Raw genomic sequence first — 22,196 nt, 5'->3', positions numbered from 1 at the left:
GATGGGCATCTGGGTTGATTTTAGTTCTAAGCTAAAATGAATTGAGTAGCTATAAACATGGTAGAGCAAATGTCTCTCTATTGATGCATGGAGCATTTAGGATAAATGCCCAGTAAGGGAAAATCTGGGTCTGTTGGTTGTACTATATTCATCCTTTTCATGCATATCCAAATTGGTTTTCATAGTGCTTATACAAGTTTACATTGCCCACCAAGAGTGGATAAGGAAACTCTTTATACACATCCTTGCCAACATTTGCCCCTGTTAGGTTTTGTTATGACTGCTATCCTTCTGTAGTAAAGGGGAATCTCACGGTTGTTTTAATTTGCATTTCCCTAATGGTTAGGGTTGTTGAACATATTCTTAAGTGTCTGTTAGCCATTTGTAATTCTTCCTGTGAGACTTCACTGTTCAGTTTTCTGCCCCATTTTTGGAATGGGTTGTCTGATTTTTTACTGTTTACTTTTTGGAGTTCTTTGTAATACTGGATATTAGTTTTTTGTCAATGGAATAGCTGGCAAAGATTTTCTCCCATTCAATGAGTAATCTATTGGCTCTAGTTATGGTGTGTTTTGTCTGTACAAAAGCTTTTCAGCTTAATGAGATACCACTGGTTAAATGATTGTTTATATTCCTGGGCTACTGGGATTTTGTTGAGGAACAATTTCCCCCTCCTATATTTTTAAGAGTTCCTTCTACTTTTTATTCTTTCAGTAATAGAAGATTTCCAAGTCTTATATTGAGGTTTTTAATTCATTTGGACTTGCTTTTTGTGTATGGAGAGATGAGTGGACATAAATTCATTTTTCAACATATGGTCATTCAATTTCTCCAACATGATTTTTTGAAGATGCTGTCTTTTCTCCAGTCTACATTATTGCCAACTTATCACAGACCAAGTAGATGTAGTTACATGACATAAGACACAACTCATTAATTCTATTGCATTGGTCTGTATTTCTGTTCTTACAACAGTAGTATGCTGATTTTGTTAGTATAGATCTGTAATATAGCTTTAGATTGGATATGATGATACCTCCAGAGATGTTTTAGTTTTATTTATTTACTTTTGTTGAAGATATATTTGGATTTATGTGGTCTTCTACCATTCCGTGAGTTTTGAAGTAATTTTTCTATCTCTGTGAAGAATAATGTTGGTATTTTTATTGGTATTTCATTGTGTCTGTATATTGTTTTTGATAGAATGAACTAACGGAGAAAGACTCGAGGAGTTCCCACTGAGACTGGGAACAACATAGGCCTGCCAACTCTCATCACTCCTCTTCAACATAGTATTGCAAGTACTAGCCAAAGAAACAGCCAGGAAACTGGAGATACGTGGCATGAGGTCATCTTCTACAGTGGCCTGTGCAACCTCTGACTTTGGAATAGGTATGCAGGTACAAAGAGGCCAGTTAGAATACCAGAGCAAAAGGTCTGTTTCCAAAGGAAGTTCATAGGTTCCAACTGTTCTCATTTCTTATGGTCAGATTTATTTTTCTTTATTTTTATTAGTTTTCTATTCATCAAATACAGGCAGTTTGGTACCATTATTAGGCTCATCCATGACCTACCCCCTCCCAATGGCCCCTCCTTGTTGATGTAAATGGGTCGTGAATTGTGGAGTTAGCCCACAGTTATGGGTAAGATAAATGTCTCTGAATATCATGACCCAACATGTGACTCTGACATTCTTTCCGCCCCCTCTTCCACAAAATTTCCCTGAGCCATGTTGGGCTCATTTTTGGTCTGCTTCAGTGCTGAGGTGTTGGGGGCCTCTGAGGCTCTGGCTCTCTGATTTTGTAGGAGTTGATTTTTCTCTGTGTTGGTCTCCTTCCCCCTTGTGCTGGTATCCGGTTCATCAGGAAAACAGCACCCTTGCTTGTTTTGCCAATTTTTCTTAGTTTCAGCTGGGGCCCTTTTGAGGTATGATGGGGTGGCTCTCTCCTTAGGATCTGCATCTATCTGAAAAAGAGAAGCAGATTCTGCAATGGAGAGTAAGTTAGATGAGTGGTCCTGCTTCTCCACATCCTCACCAGCATTTATTTTCATTTGATTTTTTGATGTTTTCTCTCCTTATTGGGGTAAGGTGGAATCTCATAGTTGTTTTAATTTGCATTTCTCTGATGATTAGGGATGATGAACATCATCAAAGAAATGCTAATTATGGTCAGATTTAGATTTTACACTTATCTCTGTTCTTTTATGCTTTTCCTTTCACATTTTTTATTTTATATTATTATTTTGAAATTTTTATGGGCATATCATATGTTTGAACCATCCTTTGCCTCTTCTCTGCCCCCACCCTACTGAGATCCCTCCTTTGTTGGATAGCAGGTATTCACTATGTAATTGTGGGTTAGGAGTTATGAGACCATCAGTCAGTGACAGTTGGGGTGCAATATTTCTGGGCTCTTATCTTTTATGCCCCTTGTCCATGAAAATCCCTGAGCCTTGGAGAATGACTTTAGTGTTGAGCTCTCAGCAGATTCTGGGTTTCTTTTTTTGGTACCTTTTGAGTATACTCAGTGTATGTCTCTATCGCCCTGGCCCAGGTTGTCAGGATCTCCGTGGAAGCAGAACTCTTACTCACCTCGCCAGTTCTTCTGTTGATTCACCTAGGCTTACTTTGTCCTTTTTGATTACTTTAGATTTGAAGACTATTTTTTCAGATATTAATGTAGCCACACCTGCTTCTTTCTTACTTCATTTGCTTGGAAAACAATGTTCCATCCTTTCACACTGAGCAAGTGTCTATTCTTAGTGGTAGGTTCATCCACACACTGCCATCTGGAGTGAGTAGGTCAGACATCTGTTTCCTGGCTCCTACCACCTCCCCTGGTCTGAGTTTCCTATGTATGTCTGTGTGCAGGTGGGCACAGTGGTGTGGAGTGAGTAGGCCAGATTCCTGTTTCTGGGCTTCTTCCACCTCCCTGATATGGGTTCAATGCTCGGACAGTGTGCAGGCAGGTGTAGCAGTGTGGAGTGAGTAAGCCAGAGTCCTGTTTCTGTACCCCTCCCACCTACTTGTTCTGGGTTCCCTTCACTGGTCTGAATAAAGATGGGTGCAGTGGTCTGGAGTGAGAAGGCCAGACCCCTGTTTCTGGGCTCCTCTCACATCCTTGGTCTGGGTTCCCTGGCCAGGCTTGTGTGCAGACAGGCATAGTGGTCTGGTGTAAGTAGGCCAGAACCCTGCTTGGAGGCTCCTCCCACCTCCTTTGTTGGTTTCCCTGAAGGGACAGTGTGCAGGAACTTATGGTGGAGTAGAGTGAGTAGGTGAGATCCCTCCTATCTGGCTCCTCCAATTTCACTTGTCTAAGCTCCCTGAGCTGGTCTGTATGCTGGAGGGTGTGGGATTGAGGAATTAAGCTAGACCCCTGTTTCCTGCAAGCCCCATGGTCCTGGTATGTCCCATTGTGCCTTGCTTGGGGAGGCCTTATCCTGGTGTGAGCTATGGAATCAGAACTTTTGCTCTGGTATTCTGACTGGCAACTGGGTACCAACATCCCTGTTCACCTGAGTTAGAGGGTGCACAGGCCAAAGGCAAAAACTTGATTCCTCCTCAATAAAATAGTCTTGCTATAATATTCCACCTTACCCAACTTTGGATAGCTAAAATCAAAAATTCAAAAGAAAATAAATGCTGATGAGGATGTGGAGAAGTAGTAACATTCATCCACTGTTGGTGGTAATGTAAGATGGTACAACCACTTTGGAAAGCAATATGGGGATTCTTGAAAAAGCTGACTATAGATATCAACAGACCCAGTTATTCCCTTACTGGGCATCTACCCTAAAACCTTCAAACTACAGGCCAGAGAGATTTGCTCAACCATGTTTGTAGTGACTCAACTTGTAATAGCTAAGAGCTGGAATCAACCCAGATGTCCATCACTAGAAGAATGGATAACTAAGATGTGGTATATCTACACAATAGAATTCAATACAGCAGTAAGAAAAAAAATGACACAATGAAATTTGAGGAAAAATGGTTAAACCTGGAATAGATAATTCTCAGTGAACTTATACAATCACAGGGAAAAAAAAAAAGCCACATAGTCTCACTCGTCTACAGCACCTAACCTGAATCTACCCAAGATGCCTTACGTACCCAGCAAGCATCTCATGGACTACACAATAGGATGAGTGGGGAGGGAGGAGAGGGCAATGGAGGGGGTGGGAAACACAAATCTAGACCCAAATGGCAATGGCACCATAACATTCTACATACTAAAAGGCAGACCAAATGGCTGAACTTTCACCAGGCCCTTACAGGAAACACCTGAGCTACAAGACACTGGAGAGGGTATGAAGAAAACTAACCTTAATCTTCTACAGCTTCTCTCCCTCCTTCTCTCTCTTCTCTCTAATCTTTTATATTAGTTATCTTTTTCTTCCTTTTCTTAGTGGGCACTGACCTGTAACTCCCAGTACCAGCATGTGGCTATCATCCACAATGAGCTTTTGATCAGAGAAACCTACAAGGTTTCCTAAAAGAAAGACAGGTTTCTGCCTGAGTACTTGATGACCCACCAAATGTTAGTGTTAAGACCCTACTGCTGAAGACACCTTATGTGGTTGGCACATAAAATGGAATGGCATGGCCGGAAGCTGGAAGAGAATCAGTCCCCAGCCAGTCAGTGTGTCTAGTGCCAGAAGGTACTACATAAGCGACTGGGGGAAAATGACCCATATATGTCCAAGCAACTCATGGTCTAACCTACTCAGCAGCAAATAACCTGTCGTGATACCCACACAAGTGCAATAGTGGCACACATTCATGGTGGGGAACCAACTGCTCTCGATTCAGCTAACTGATCCCCTCAGTGGTATGGGACCCATAGCTGGAGCTGGGAAACAAGTCAGAACCATATCCAAACATAAGCCTGCTCTCCATTATCAAGCTACCATCAATTATGGGCTACAAGAGGGCCTACACCTACTAAGTTCTCTATTAAAAAAGTAAGGGTTATCTCATTTGCCTGGTGCTAACTTACTCTCCATTGGAGAATCTGCTTCTCTTCTTCAGGTAGATGTACATCCTAAGGAGAGAGCCACCCCATCATACCTCAAAAGGGCACTGACTTAAACTAAGGACAATTGGAAAAATAAGAAAGGGTGCTATTTTCTTGGTGAACTAGGTACCAGCACAAGGGTGGAGATCAACACAGAGAAAAATCAACTCCTGCCAAATCAGATCCAGAGACCCAGAGGCCTCCAACACCTCATCACTAAAGCAGATGAAAAATGAACCCAATATGGCTCAGGGAAATTTTGCAGAACAGGGGTCAGAAAGAATGTTAGAGCCACTTGTTTGGTCATGATATGCAGAGAAATTTATCCTACCCATAGCTGTGGGCTAACTCCACAATGCATGACCCATATACCTCAACAAGGAGGGGCCAATGGGCCGGGGTAGGTCATGGATGAGCCTAATAATGGTACCAAACTGACTGTATTTGCTGAGTACAAAACTAATTAATTAAAAAAAAATTAAAAAAGAGCAATCTCATGCTGTGTAGCATCTCATTGATTGGGAAAATGGGAACAGATAAGAACCCCTATTCCTTTTTCTTCTCCTGAGAAAACTATAGTCTTCTTTACAATCCTTGTTCTATCTTTCTGCCCTCAACCATTGCCAACTATTGTAAATATAATTTACAAATGAGTGTAACTATTTCAAGCTATGATCCATCAATGTATGAGAGAAAACATATGCTATATATTTATATGAGCCTGACTTTCCTCAGTTAGTGTAATTGAGAAGCAGGAAGGGGTTAAGGGATGATTTTGTGGGCAAGAAAGTAGAGGGACAAAGTTCAGAGTGGGTCTGGCAGGGCAATAGAAAGGAAGCAGGAGAGGATCAGGATGGGGATAGAGATATGGATGAGTACTATAGAAACCTGCTTCTTCAGTTGCTCATTAAAACCTTTTTAAGAAAGAAAGAATTTTGGCAGAAGTAGTCTGCTAGGGTGTACAAAGCTTCATCTTGAAGCCATAGGTCAATGCAAGTAGATGTCAGTGCCTGAGATGGGGTTAGCACACTCCAAGATGTTTTGTTAGGGAAGACCATGGCATCCACGAAACGATTCAGGCCATTGTCAAAGCACTTGTTTAAAGAGCATAACTAGATGGTAAGAACTTATGGCTAAAGACACCGAGTACTGCAGTTACAGAACATTGACAAACCAACATAGAACATATATTAAAGCTTTCTCTCAATGAGTTAGATGCCATAGTGTTTGAAAGTGCTAAGCTGGTTGCTGAGTGGGGGCTTAAGAGACATCAATAGTCATAACAAGCAATGAATCTTTCAATCTATGAAATCAACCAGCCACACAAGATATGTTTATGGGTACAATGATGGCACAAAATTTATGGAGGTTATCAACTGCTGACTGGATATGAGGCCTTCTCAGTTGGACGGAATTTATATCTGCACTGAAAACCAAGAAAAAACATCTATGGCTTGAAAGACATAGACTTTAAAGGAAAGCTATCACTGTTCTTTTTCTAAATAGAGATTTTATGCCCATTAATTTCCTTCTAAATGTATATTTATGGCCTTGGTTAATGCTTTTCTCACTTTTGATTAGAGAAGCTTGTTTTACAGCTGGCAGTGAACACCATGATGAAGCAAAACTCATCAAGATGACAAGGAGAAATACTATGTCTGGATGAATCATCTCTATTATAACTGCCAGGTCTCAGGAAACATTGCACAGGAAATGATGGAAAGAATACAAGTTCTAGTCTTACTGCTGTCCTTAGAAGTGTCTATGGAGACGGCTGCACACACAGGGTTGATGCAAAACCCATCAGAGCTGGAAAAAGTGACTTTTAAGAGCTCAACACTAAAGAAGATATCTATCACATCCTCCCTGGCTCACAGAAAATTTCTGTACATGGGGCAGAAAGAAATTTAGCATCTCAGGGTGGGAAGAAGTATTTTGTGACACTCACATGAACTGACTGGTACATCATGACCCTAAAGTGACTGTTGGACCTTCACAAGGGCTGTGCTGTTCTGATGCCATCCACAGCTTTGAATGAAGGACAGCAGTGAACAAAAGGGATGAGGCAAAATGAAAAAACAGAGGAAGGAATATCTGGAAAGATAAAATACTTCATGGGAATGGGCACATAAGACTAGACAAGATGAGAACAAGATCAAATTTCAGTGTGTTCTTACATTACAATAAAGTCACACTCGTGTCAATTCATTTAGTGATTTTCAATTTTAGGCTGACTATACAGTCACAATACCTGTCCTGTGTACAAGTAGAGTGCAAATTTATCATTCTTATTTTCATAATTTATGTATTGAGAATTTTCCTGAGAGTGTATTTCAGGAAAATAAAATTTTACCACTCTGCTGTTCCCCTATAGTCAGTTTAGCTAATAAAGTGGTGTCCTGAGACAACAAAATTTAAAAGTGAATTTTTATGTCACATTCAAAAATTAAGAGATACCAGAAGGCATAATCCTTACTTGGTAATGAAGTCCTTGGAATCTGGGAAGAGCTGCGTAATAGAGCAGATACTGTTGATGAAAACAGAGTCTGCTAAAAAGTCAATGTAGTAAGTTGGATAGAATTTGGAAGAAATACAAAATATGGTTTCATCATACTGATACAAAGTATATAATGCACATTATTGGTGCCTCTGCAGTAAGAGATGCTCTCAGACATAACAGCTCTCATGTGTCATTGTTGGTAAATCATACCCAAGTCAATAACCTCTTTCTAAGTGCACGGAGGAGGAGAGAGCAATAACCACAAGCAGCTTTACTCCCATGTCAGAGGTGATTTTTGCTGAAGACAGAATGCTGCTTTTTGATTCAGAAAACTGTTCTTATTACACAGATTCTTATTACATAATGAACATTTTCAAAATCACGTATCATTTCTAAACCTGACACTGAGTTCTCCAAAATGATGATCCTCTTTCCACTTTCACCAGAAGACTAGCTTGGTTAATGGCTAGTCTTCCTCTTCCTCCCATCCATTTTTCTTCCATCTTTGTAGCTGGACATGGCCATGGGGGTTTCTTTGTAGCTGACAATATGGCAGTTCATTTACTTGCAGCCTCTTTCATTCTTCTAAATAAGTATAGCTTACACTGTACATTCAGTATACGATTAAGGAAAAACACATTTAGGAAAAGCATTGAGCGGAACTATAAGTACTCACTACAAGATTTTTTTGCTAATAACACAGTTGAACACACTATATCTCCAGGTCCATTAACAGTTATGTGCTCTTGCAAACCTAAAATGCTTCCCTGACTTCCTTACATATAACAGCACAAATATTCCAAGTCCACCAAAGAATTCATGTCTCATAAAGCCATTCCATACCATCTTATCATATCAGTGAGTTGTTCCAATCATATACACAAATTTAGCTTTTGGAAGTGATTTCATGACATAATAAATTCTACAAATTAATTTTATGCCATATCTGGAAATAATGAGACTTTCATTGAGTGACTGAAACCAGGTCTGTAGCTAACCCTATTCACTAGGATATTTCTTAGTTACCTGGTCACTTGGCAGCTATCCATATTACCCAAAGGATTTTACATCCCCCATGTTCAGGATCCAGATACACATTTATTGTATCCTCTACAGCACAGTCCTCAGAACCTTACTAATCCCAATGTAATCAATGCTTCCTATACCACAAGGATTGTCCTACTATATTGCATAATTTTGAATTTCATATCAATGAATGATTATATATATATCTGCTAGATAATGATATTTTAATATGAAATAATTAGACAAGTGGGTTATATTGAACAAGTTTATCAAATGATAGCATTCATTACAATCCCATGATCTATTTATATATTTCATTGATCAAAAGGCTACAAGATAGATGACACATTTTAAAACCTACTTTGAAATGAAATGTTGGCTTTCAGGATTGAATATATGCTAAATGTAAAACTACATTTCATATTTTTCTTATATACTACTTCTTTCAAAATATATCACAAAACAGGGCTGGAGAGATGGCTTAGCGGTTAAGCGCTTGCCTGTGAAGCCTAAGGACCCCGGTTCGAGGCTCGGTTCCCCAGGTCCCACGTTAGCCAGATGCACAAGGGGGAGCACGCGTCTGGAGTTCATTTGCAGAGGCTGGAAGCCCTGGCGCACCCATTCTCTCTCTCTCTCCCTCTATCTGTCTTTCTCTCTGTGTCTGTCGCTCTCAAATAAAAATTAAAATTAAAATATATATATATATATATATATATATATATATATCCCAAAACAGTAGGATTTTGAAGTAAGGCTAGATCATCTGTGATCATTTTACATATGAAAAAGATGAAGACCCAAAAGATCTAAGTAATCTACTTCAGCCTCTTAACTTATTGGCAACAGGGAATGAGATCTGTACACCAGTCTTTGGACTCCAACTGCTGCATAATAAACATATGCATATATAAATTATAACTTAATACATGTAAAAGAAAAAAACACTGGGCACCACTGTAAATTAAACATCCACTTATGGTAAATAAGTGCACAGACAATGCATTCTGTGGTAGAATCTCTGTATTTGCACAATCACACAACACAACTGTTCTTCACTCATGAAGTTAAAAGATGATTGTGTTCCAAGAGTTTGTAATATGTGAGCATTTCTTGCTTGGAAGCTGTATGAGGGGTTGATAAGAGACATTAAAAACTTGAGCTATGATTAGACATCAGATTTTTCAAGCACTTCTATTTCTGCTTCTACTTGGGTTTCACCACATAATACTTCTTATGAAAGGTAGATCAGAGACTTTAGAGGGATAACCAAGCAGATAACATTTTTTGCCCACATTGCAATATTAATTTGAGTGCTGATGATTCTCACCCAAATCTTCCTACTAGCCACCGTGTGCCTAGTTTTTCTTCATCAGGGCTCAAAGCTCTAAAGTATAGTATATTCTTTAGGTTAGACACTTAGTTGGGAAATCAATTCAGAATCCCCTACAGTCTCCAGCTTCAAGGTACCAAAAAGGTCATATCCACTCTAGTGCTGTTTAGTATATAAAAGTATATAATTTGGGGGATAAGTTTGAGAGTGCTTAAATTTAACGGAGAACATGTTTGTGGAAACTGGCTAGTGGAACTTCATTTAATGTGCCCTCAGTTCTCCAAAACCAATGCATATAAATGGCTATTTGACAAGGGTTGTACACTTTGAGAAATATAAATAATACCTTCTTCACATACTTCACAATGCAAACAATGCATACATAAATGTGTTCCACTCAGCCTAAGATGGCTTCACATTCTAAATTTCAATTAAGAGCCACAAAAATAAAAAAAAACATTATATTGATGTATCAACATTCCTTGAAGACATCATCATGTGTGAGTGGGTTATTTGATTTTTTTTATTATTTAGGTTTTTTAATTCTTTGTAGATCCTAGAAATTAGGCCTCTGTCAGTTGGATAGCAAGCAAAAATTTTTTCCCATTCTGTGGGTAATCTATTGGCTTGTTTATTGCATGTTTGTCTGTGAAGTAACTTTTCAGCTTCATGAAATCCCAAAGGTTTAGTTATTGTTTATGATCCTGAGCTATTGGGGTTTTCTTCAGGAAGTCTTTTCCCATTCCTATATCATGGAAAGTTCCTACTAATTTTTCTTCCAGTAGTAGTCAAGTTTCCAAAATTGAGGTCTTTGATCCATTTAGACTGGATTTTTGTGCATGGCATGATGTGTAAATAGAGTTTTAAATTCCTGCATACGGTTATACAGTTTGTCCAGCACCATTCATTGAAAATGCTGTCTTCTTTTTCTAGCCTATATTGGTAGTGACTTTGTCAAATATCAAGTAGCTGTAGTTACTTGACCCAAAGTAGGGGTCCTTGATTTTGTTCCATTGGTCTATACTCCTGTTTTTATGACAGTACCATGATGTTTTTATTAATAATTCTTTGTAATATAGCTTTAGATCAGATATGGTGATGCCCCCAGATATTTTTCTTTTGTTGAGCATATGCTTTGATCTCTGGTGCCTTCTCCATTCCAAATGAATTTAGAGATCATTTTCTCTATCTCTGTGAAGAAAATACTGGGATACTTATGGTTATTGTCTTACATCTACATACTGCCTTTGGTAAGATTGCATTTTTCACAATGTTAATTCTGCCTATCCAAAAGCATGGGAGGTCTTTCTATTTTCCAAGTCCTTCTCAATTTCTTTTTTGATTGCTTGTATGTTTTCATTGTATAGGTTTTTTAACATCCATGGTTAATGTTTTTCCAAGGTATAAGGTATATTTTTGTTGCTACTGAAAATTGGACAATGACACTTATTTCTTTCTCTGTATCTTTGTTTTTTGCATAAAGAAAGGATACTGATTTTTGTGCATTGATTTTGTATCCAGATACTTTACTGAAGTAGTTAGTCACCTTTAAGAGTTTTGAGATGGAGGCTATCGGGTCTTTTATGTGTAGAATCATGTCATCTGTGAATACAGCTAGCTTAACATTTACTGTCGTATTGCTTGAGGTAGGACTTTCAGTATTATATTGAAGAGCAGAGGTGAGAGTGGACACCCATGTCTTATTCCTGATCTCAATGGGAATTCCTTCAGTCTCTCTCCATTGAGTATTATTTGGGCTTCAGGAGCTTTACATATAGCCTTTATTATGTTGAGATATAAACCAAACATGCCAATTCTCACCAATGTTTTGATCATGAAGTGATGATGTATTTTTTCAAAGGCCTTTTCTGCATCTATTTAAATGAACATGTGTTTTTTTGAGTGTTTAACATTGTTTATGTGGTGTATTACTTGACAGATTTCCATATGTTGAACCACCCCTGCATTCCTGGGATGAAGCCTCCTTGATCAAAGTGGATAATGCTTTTGATGTATTGTTGGATTTGGTTTGTGAGGATTTTGTTCAGGATCTTTGCATCTAAGTTCATCAGGAAAATAGGCCTGTAGTTTTCTTTTCTTGTGGCCCCTGTGCCTGGTTTGGTATTAGGGTGATACCAGCTTCATAGACGGAGTTGGGGGAGCTTTCTCTGCTCTCCAATTGTGTGGTAGTTTGAGAAAAAATTGGTTTCAGTTCTTCCATGAAGGTTTGGTAGAATTCAGTTGAGAATCCATCTGACCCTGAATTATTCTTTTGGGGGAGGTTTTTTGATCACCTTTTCAATCTCAATGGGTGTGATAGGTTTGTTTAGGAGATTAATCTGCTCTGAGTTTAGCTTTGGTAGATGGTATGCATCCAGGAATTTATCCATTTCCTCCATATTATCCAGTTTTGTGGAGTAAAGATTTTTGAAATAAGTCCTGATGATTCTCCCAATTCCACTTATGTCTGTTGTGATCTCTCCTTTTTCATTTCTAATTTTCTTAATTTGAAGCATCTCTTTTTTTCTGCTTGATAAAATTGGCCAGTGGTTTGTCAATCTTGTTTATTTTTTCATTGAACCAGCTCTTTGTTTCACAAATTTTCTCAATTGTTTTCTTAGTTTCCATTTCATTAATTTCTGCTCTGATCTTAATTATTTCATTCAGTCTGGAGCTTTTTGGGTTGGATTCTTCTTGCTTTTCCAGTGCCTTTAGGTGGATGGTTAGGTTATTGATTTGAGATCCCTCTCTTTGCTATGAAGGCGTTTAGTGCTATGACTTATCCCCTGAGGACTGCCTTCTTTGTATCCCATGAGTATTGTTACGATGTATTCTATTGTCATTAATTTCTATAAATTACACAATTTCATTTTTTATTTCATCTACTACTGATTTATTGTTTAAAAGTGCGCTGTCTAGTTTCCAGGAGCCAATAGGATTGGTCTTATGTTGTTGGTCTTATGTTGTTAATTTCTGGCAATATAGCATTGTGATCTGATATTATGCATGTAATTATGTCAATCTTCCTAAATATATTGAGGCAGTCTTTGTGACTCAGCATATGATCTATTTTAGAGAAGGTTCCATGAGCTGCTGAGAAGAATGTGTTATCTGTGGATTTGGTGTGGAATGTTATGTAGATGTCTGTTAGATCTAGTTGTTCTATGGTTTTGTTGAGCTCTCTTACTTCCCTATTGATTTTCTGTTTGGATGATCTATCTATTGTTGATAATGGAGTATTGAAGTACCCAACTAAGATGGTGTTGGTAGTTATTTCTGTTTTATTACAATTTATGGTGCCCTGTGTTTGGTGCATAAAGATTTCTGATTGTGATATCCTCTTGGTGGGTCATTCCATAGGTAAGTAGGAAGTAGCCTTCTTTGTTTTTTGGTTTTTTTGTGTGTTATTTTTTGTTTTTGTTTTTTAGTATTTTTGGTTTGAAGTCTATTTTATCCAATATTAGTATAGTTTTGCCCACTTGTTTCTTATTCCCATTTGCTTGAAATATCATTTTCCACCCTTTCACCCTGAGGAGGTGTGTGTCTTTGGTGGTGAGGTGGGTTTCTTGAAGATAACAGATTGAGGGGTTTAATTTTCTGATCCACCCTGTTAGCTTGTGTCTCTTGATCAATGCATTAAGTCCATTAATATTTAATGTAATGACTGTCAGGTTTGATTTGATCCCTGCCATGTGGTGTTTTCATGGATTTGAAGTTTTTTGTGCCTACTCTGAGTTTGGGTATTGTGATCTGCTTCTTGGAGGAATTTGAGTTTGATTATTTGATTCTTCTGTGTGGAGAATTTCCTGAAATACTCTCTGTAGGTTTGGTTTTGTGTTCATATAGTTGTTAAGCTGAGTTTTGTCATGCAAAGTTTTTCTTTTGCCATCTATTATGAGGGATACTTTTGCTGGGTAGAGTCGTTTGGGTTGGAAGACATAGGTTCTTAGACTTTTCAGTGTTCCATTCCAGACCCTTCTTGCTTTCCAGGTTTCCACTGAGAAGTCTGAAGTAATTCTGATGGGGTTACCTTTAAATGTGATGTGTCAGTTTTCCCTAGCTGCTTTTAGAATTTTCTCTTTGGTTTCAATGTTTAGAGTCTTAATGGCAATATGTCTTAGCGAGTTTCTCCTTTGACTCAGTTTGTTTGGAGTTCTATTAGCTTGTTGATGAACCTTTCCTTTGAGAGAGTGGGAAAGTTTTCTTCAATAATTTTGTTAAATAAGTTCTCCATGCCTTTGGTCTGAATTTCTTCCTCTTCTGTTATTCCCATGATCTGAATGTTAGGACATTTAAAGGTATTCCACAGTTCCCTCGTGTTCTATTCACAGAAATTTTTGAACTTAATGAAACTTTTTAACTTAAACTGTTTCTTCTGTTGTGTCTTCCAGATCAGAGTTTCTATCATCCACATGGCTCACTCTATTATACTCTTGAAAGCTTCTAAAGAGCTTTGGGCTTGTTCAATTAGGTTTGCATTTTTTACTGCTTTTCCATGTATAGTTTCCATCCCTCTGTCAAGTTCCCTTTTCATGTCATTTTCTGATTTTCTTGATGTTTTTTGGAATTCATCCTTGCATTTCTTTATTTCTTCATTTACCCTAACCAAGTGGTTTTTGAGGTCTTCTTTTTTCTTTCCCCTTCATATCCTCTAATTGTCTATGGACCACTTCCATTTTATTATCTGTTAGGTCTAGTCTAGTGGTTACAACATCCACATAATTAAAAAGCCCTTTGTTGCTTTTCTGCAAGTTCTGCTATTAGCTTGGTCAGGGTTGCATTGCTCATAACTTCATTTTGGGGATCTGATCCTAATGTCTTCTATGTTTTGATTAGAAACATCCAATGTAGGACTGGGTGAACTTACTGGATTTACTTACATTTTATTTTACACATTATCCTTTTGTACCATGTTCTGTCCATCTCTATGTATGAGAAGGGAGTGTGGGGCTGTGGTCACAATTCACAGGGTGGGTAGTGGGGTAGCTTTCATATAAGGTGGGAGCACAGAGGCTTTCCCATGGGGTGGGGGAAGCAGGGTGGCCTTACTGAAGGGTGGGGGAGCAGAGCTGCTTTCACACAGGTTAAGGGCAATCATGCACATTTCACAACGGGTGGGTGGGGCAGAGGGGAATGGGAGTGGATTTTGTGAGGGGTGAGGGAGGCAGTGGGATTGGGGTAGTGTTGACGAGATGTGGGGGGAGTGTGGTGGGATTCAGGAGGTGTGAGGGGTGCAGGTCGCTTTTGTGAGGGGTGAAAGGAGTGGGGTGGGCTTCACACAGGGAAGGGGAACTAGTGGCTTTTGTGCAGGGCTGGGAAGCAGGGAAGGTTACAAAGGGGCAGGAGGAGGGGTAGTTTTCAGAGCAAGGGAGCACAGCAATGGACTCTTCCGAGCAGCATAGGTGGAACTATGGTGACCTGTGTCCCCTTGCCTGCAGTTAGTGCAGGAGAAACCTGCAGCTGGAACTATGGCTAGAGGGGGTTGGGGGGCTGATGGGCTACCCAAGATTGTGGAAATCAGCAAATCCCTTTTTTTTTTTTTTTACCCCTTCATGCCCTCTCGCTGGAGGTCTATTAGAAACTGCTCTCCCCTAGAAGACCCAATGAACACTTAATGTCTTGCCTTTCCTTCCCTGAGAAGTGCGGCATAGTAAGGCATATGCCATTCTGACCGGATGTCCAGCAGGCATGTCTGGAGTTTGTAGTGCTAGAAGTGCTGGCATGCCTGATCTCTCATTACATCTCTAACTGCCTCTCTCTATCTCTTCTTCAAATAAATAAACAAAATATTTTTAAAAATTCCTCCTTTGTAAAGTGGAAAGAAGAGTATATAACATTGTAACAACCTTATAAGTATTTCCAGATTGTTATGTCTGATAACTACAAGCAACCTATCTGCTTTGGAAATAATAGGTTGGGGGAAAAACTGATGTACCTCCGTTGTACCATATGTGCAATTTCTTTAAAACTAATGATGTAATAAATGTACAAGACCACTGTCCAGTCCTAAAAGAATATCATTATTGCCATGAATCATTGAACACATCTTTATTAAGCACTTGTTCTCATTACAGGGAGTTCTTCATTCATTCATTCTTCATTCATGCAGAGCTTACTATGGGTGCTTCTGTCTGGATTTTTAAAGCTTCCAAGTAGATTCCTGAATATTTTAGCAATAGAGCTGAGAAAAGAACTATGAACATAGAGCAAGTATTTTTTATTATAAATGGGAAAACCCAGAAAGTCAAGTGTTCCTGTCATAATTCTCTAAATGAAACTATGGCTGTCACCAAGAATTATAATGGTTTTGTGCCCTTTGTGATTATATAAAGCTATGCATATTAAAAGTATATTTTAGGGCTGGAGAGATGGCTTAGCAGTTAAGCGCTTGCCTGTGAAGCCTAAGGATCCCAGTTCGAGGCTCAGTTCCCCAGGTCCCACGTTAGCCAGATGCACAAGGGGGCACACGCGTCTGGAGTTCGTTTGCAGAGGCTGGAAGCCCTGGCACGCCCATTCTCTCTCTCTCTCCCTCTATCTGTCTTTCTCTCTGTGTCTGTCGCTCTCAAATAAATAAATAAATAAATAAAAAGTATATTTTAGTTATTTGTAAATAAGGAAAGAAAGGGGTAGGGAGAGGAAGTGTGTGTGAAAATGAAAGACAGAATTATGAAAATGAATGAGACAGAGAGAGGGAAATGGACATGCTCAGGTGTTCTACAACTACATGTGAACTCCAGATGCATGTGCCACTTTGGGTATCTGGCTCTGTGTGCACACTGTTGATTCAAATACATGCCACTGGGTTTGAAAGCAAGAGATTTTTAATTTCTGAGCCATCTCTCCTATCCTGAGAACTGTGGCTTTTATGGAAGATTATTTTGTGTGTGAAAGAGGTAACCTAGTTTAGGGGATGTGTTCCTCTTACAAGTTGACAGTTACGTACACTGGAAAGTTGATTCTCAGTGCCTGGTATGAATTTCCTCTCAGTGAACAGGTCTCATGTCCAACCAAAGAGCAGTTGATTACTCCCACAGCCTGTGTGTCACTATTGCACTGGTATGTACATCTTGCTTGGCTGGTTGCTATGTAGCTTATAGGTTCCACTGCTTGTTTACACTTTTGGTGACTATTATCTACCAGCTGTTTACATAGTGTTTCGAATACTGTGAAACCTAATCAGCATGGATCTATCTTCCATTTCACTTCAAGAATGATCTCTCAATGTCCTGCAAACCCAGCCTGTAGTGTCCTCTTTAGTTCTGGTAGGTCACCAACTGTTTTGACTGTGGCCTGAATTATCGTGGAGGGCTCATGGGCTTCTGTAATTAGTGGCTCACTGCCGAGCATAATCCATTTCTGGCACTGGAATTTACCAGGAACATAATGTGTTTTACTATAAATCTTTCTCCACCAAGATAGGTGCTTGTGCCCAACCTATCCATCCTTCTATCTCTGTCTAAGCATGTTCTATCTTTTAATTATCTAACCAAGAGGAAGGTTTCTATGGTGCTGATTCATGCCATAGAATTCATGATCATTAGTTTTGTGTCTCTGCTCTCTCTTTTTACCTCAGTGTTCCCCAGGAACCTTCTCAGTCCTGCATTCTGTTCCTACACTTGCCTATCCTGTACACATTTGGATCCCTTCCTGATTCTCCTCTCTCCAAGCACCATTCTACCTTTCTTACCAGTATATAAACAAGTTGATCTGTTCCATATTTTGATCTGTATATAATTAAGCAAATGGCTAATATGTCTTTTGTGTCTATGTAACCTCAGATATGATTTTGTCCAGGTGTATCCAATTTTCCTAAGAAATATCACAATTTCATTTTTCCTTACTGATAGGTACAATTCCATTGTGTATATATACTACATCATCAATATCCAATCATCATTTGTTGAGTGTCTGAGCTGATGTCCTTTCCTAGCAATTGTGAATAGCGCCGAAGCAAACATGGCTGAACAAGTACCTCAATAGTAAAGAGTAGTCTTTAGGGTGTGTGTCCAGGCCTTCTCTCTGGTCTGACCTCGTGTGAGCCTCCTGCCTGGATAACTCAACTGATTTTATGCCCTATTTTTTCAGGGCATGAGCTACTGCCCCTGCATGAACTCATGGAGCTCTCTGAATGTGACCCTTCAGAAAAGCTTGCGAGGTGATGGAGTGATTGGCACCAAGAAGGAGATTATCTGGTGTGCATGGACATGATGGAAGGTGAAGCATCATATATGTACAATGTCAGTGCTCTTAAAGAAAGAATTGGGGCTTTCTTCACCTCATACCTCAGTGGTTTTTGTCTTCAGAAACAGAAGCAAGGTTTCTGAGCTTCCCAACTTTCTGAAATCCTCAGCCCTACTTGTTTCCTGAGACATTGTCCAGCCTGCTCCTGCCTAGAGCAAGAGACTGAGATAGACAGAGGCCTTGCCTCACCCCTCGGGACATGCCAGAATGACCTGGAGGATGTGGCCTAAGGATAACTTCCTCCTATGTAAGCACCTACCTGAAGATGGTGTCCCCTGCTGGTGACGCTGCACTGCACCCTCACCTTCTACCTTCCAGGGCCTTCCTCCTGTGTGTGTAGCACTGACCACAGTTTTCTCTGGATCAGGTTGTCAGCTACAGAGTGAAGAGGTCTCCTTCCCAGCCCTGAAAAGTTGCTATTTGTGCATGAACCAAAACCAGTAGGAATATTTGTGTAAACCTAAGACCACTAAGTGCAGTCTTTTCATGTTTTGTTAATTCATATTCTTGACAACCCTTGGTCATGCAAGTCTCTCAAAGCTGCAAAGTAATAAGCTTCAGTGGCATGCAATTTGAATTTAAATTTCTATGATTAACAATAATGGTGATCATCTGTTTTTTTGTTTTTTGTTTTTTTTTTTTTTGTTTGTTTGTTTTGTTTTTGTTAGGATGTCAGTCTAGCCCAAGCTGACCTGGAAATCACTGTAGTTCCAGGATAGCTTCAAACTTATAACAATCCCCCAACTCTGTCTCCCAAGTCCTGGGAGTAAAGATGTCCACCACCACTGCTGGTGAACATCTGAGTTTTTCTGTTTCTCCTCCTTCCCTTGTTTCTCTTTCTGCTCCTTCTGTTCCTTGTCTCGTCTTCCTGCTCATGTGGTTTTCCCTGCTGTTTGTCCTCCACCTACTTTCTTCTTCTTCTGCTGGTGCTGCGGTCCCCTGGACACCTGTCCTGTCCTTCAGCTGCAGTCCTGCCCCAACACGGCCACGCCTCCAGCTGTCCTCAATACCACCTGGGGAGTGCAACCTCCCCCTGTCCTTTCTTCCCTCAGCCTGTTCTTCCTCTCAGGACTTCCCCTTGGGTCTACACAGCTTTTGACTCTCCCATGTTGCACACCATCATTTCATGCTTATTTATTCTGAACCCACAGTGGCCTCACCCTGCAGCAGCACTTGTGAGTGATAGGGAGACTAGGAGATGAACACTGTCAGCAAAGCTGAGTAGACTGCCAGAAAGAAGAGGGCGGCCCTCAGATGGAAGAGGTGTGGACACTGTTATGTGGACACTGTTAGGACTCTCCCTCTTGACCTCAGAGTGCGGGATTTATGTCAGCCTTTCAGGCTATGCAGTGGAAGACTCAAGCAGAAGAGGTCTGTACATTGCTAGTCCTCCCCTTCTTGATGTCAGGCAGTGGTTCTGTGTCAGCCTTTCAGGTAAAGCAGTGCCATGAGGTGCTTCTTATAAAGCACATTGCTAGAACGTTTGTAGAATTTGTCAATGTGTTAAATGGTTATCTTTTTAAAAAATAATAATGGTCTTTAAAAATATTTTAAATATTTCTTTACTAATTTATTTGAGAGAGAGAATGGATATGCCCAGACCTCCAGCCACTGCACATGAACTCTAGAAGCATGTGCCACCTTGTGCATCTGGCTTATGTGGGTACTTGGAAATCAAACCTTGGTCCTTAGGCTTTGCAAGAAAGTGATTTAATTGCTAAGCCATCTCTCCAGCCCAGTGTTTATCTTTTGCGTGTGCATGTGTGTACTCCACAGCACTTGTGTGGTGATCAGGTGACAACTTATGTGTTTGTGCTCTTGGTGCTACAAAAGAATATAAAACTGGCATGGCTCATGAACTTCAGATTCTCCTGGTTCTGGCTCCAGTTGCCACAGTTGCATTGTAGATGCTCATGCTCCTTGGCATACAGAGTTATGTTGGTGCCTAGAAATTAAGCCTGGGCTGACAGGCTTTCCAAGCATGTGCATTGACCATTGAACCATCTCTCCAGCTTGGATTCATCAGTTTCTTTCATTATTTTATTAAAATTCAAATCATATTTTATTGTAAGGTGAGCAACAATTTATAAGGAGATAGCAAATATTAAAATGGGTGCACTACAGAGCTCTAGCTGCTGAAAATGAACTCCAGTTGCATGTTCTACCTTTTGCAACTGGTTTTGTGTGGGTACTGGGGCATCAAACATGGGCTGTTAGGCTCTTTGGGCAGGTGCCTTAACCTCCTGGAATCATCAGTTTTGATAAAGGCTGAACAGAATGTTTGCAGTATCCTCTGCTTCTAACTTGAGATTTCAAACACTGAGAGTACAAGAGGCTAAGGTTAACTTGAACCTCCAAGAACAAACTAGTAGGGCCTTCCAATCCCAGGACTCCTCTGCTCAACAGGGGCTCAATTTCCAGAGAGCCCCAGAAGCTCACAGCACCTTTACTGTACCCCATTAGTTCTAAAGTGTGGGCACTGTGCCCTCTAACACCTGCACAATCGCCTACTGGTACTTTTTCTCCAAGGCTACTTCTGAGACAGAAAGGCCCATTAGTACTTCAGAAGGCTAGGACCCATGTGTGGAAAGGCTGCTGCACACTTCCTTTGGGTATCTTCATGAGCTTCGCTAGTGGGAATTGTATCTACTTTTTCTGTGGACCTGAACTGTGAATCCTTAAAAACTGAGGTTAGTTCTGAAGCCTTTACAATTTTTACAGGTTTAATTATATGGCAATTTTTCTCTAGATTTTATGCTGTACATTAAGTAAATTTAAAAAATATATATTTATTTATTCATTTGAAAGCATGCAGAGAAGAGAGATAGACAGAGAATGGAAATGGCACAGCCTTCAGCCACTGAAAATGTACTCCAGAAGTATGTGCCTCTTGGTGTATCTGGCTTTATGTGGGCACTTGGGAATTGAACATGGATCTTTAGGTTTTCCAGGCAAGTGACTTAATTTCTGAGCCATCTCTGAAGCCTCTACATGCAATAATTTTAATATGATGGATTTTGTGAACACTTTATTTTCTATGCAATTCTGAACACTTAGAGATATTTTTGAATGAGATAAAAGTATTCAATAATGAAACCAATAAAGTGACTACTGTATCAAATATGTCTGAGAGATTCTCATCATTTTAAAAATAATTCTCACATTTACTTGTCATATGCTATGGTGTGTGAGTGTAAAATGTCCCCCACAGGTTCATATGTTTGTGATTAAGCATTATACTATCTCCCCAGCTAGTGGAGTTATTGCTAGGTGGAACCTAGCTGGAGGTGGTGTGCCACTGGAAGAGTATCATGGGATTTTATCCTCTATCCACCTTGCCAGTGCTAGCTAGCCTACTCTTGCTGCTTTCTCCCAGCTGAGGTAACAAAAGGTCACATGCTCTGTGGTCTTGCCAGGCTTTCCCTGCCATGGTGACATTTTTCCTTAACACTTTAAGCTGAAATAAAGCATTTCCTTCCATCATTTGCTTCTAGTCAAGTATTGTTTGGCAGAACAAGAAAGTAACTGCTGCAGAAAATGAGTAAACCTGTATGGTGGACATGGCTAGGAAGCTGCTACCCAGGGCTTGGATCCCTACTGTAGATCAGGAAGTAAATTTATGTGTTTCCTTCCTTTCAGTTTCTTAGGTTGTGCAGGATAGACACCATGTTGGACTTTGAGAGCCCTCTTCCCAATTCTAGACAAGCATAGGCTTTGGTGTCCCTCCTCCATGGAGGCTCTCAAGTTGGACCAGATAGAGGTGGGTGGGGTCCACACCTGGAAAGAAGAAAGTGCCCCAGAAGTGACTTGAGAGTCCAGTGGAACTAGACAAAGATCTGGAAAGGTGTAGTGTGAGCAGGTGCTGTGTTTGGAAAGAGAACTTGGAGATGAGAACTTTTCTCCAATTAAACATTTTGAAGATTTTGCCTCTTGTGTGTCTTGATTTATCATGCATGGTTCCTTCGCCAAGAGCTGTGGTGCTGCAGAAGGCTTGGGCTTGGCAGAGACAGGGGGCAAACCAGGATGTGGGAAGGTGTGTACCTAGCTGGCTGGCACAGAGTTGGTGGGATGGTGGGGCAGCCAC

At 40.0% G+C, this 22,196-nt stretch overlaps 1 pseudogene; it reads right to left on the bottom strand.

Moving 5' to 3' along the window:
• LOC123457298 overlaps positions 1 to 22,196 on the bottom strand; it is a 63,625-nt pseudogene that overhangs the window by 39,858 nt on the left and 1,571 nt on the right.

The sequence above is a fragment of the Jaculus jaculus genome, unplaced genomic scaffold, assembly GCF_020740685.1.
Source record: "Jaculus jaculus isolate mJacJac1 unplaced genomic scaffold, mJacJac1.mat.Y.cur mat_scaffold_35_1_3033546_arrow_ctg1, whole genome shotgun sequence".
Classification (NCBI taxonomy): domain Eukaryota; kingdom Metazoa; phylum Chordata; class Mammalia; order Rodentia; family Dipodidae; genus Jaculus; species Jaculus jaculus.
This window is presented reverse-complemented; position numbering and strand designations above follow the sequence as displayed.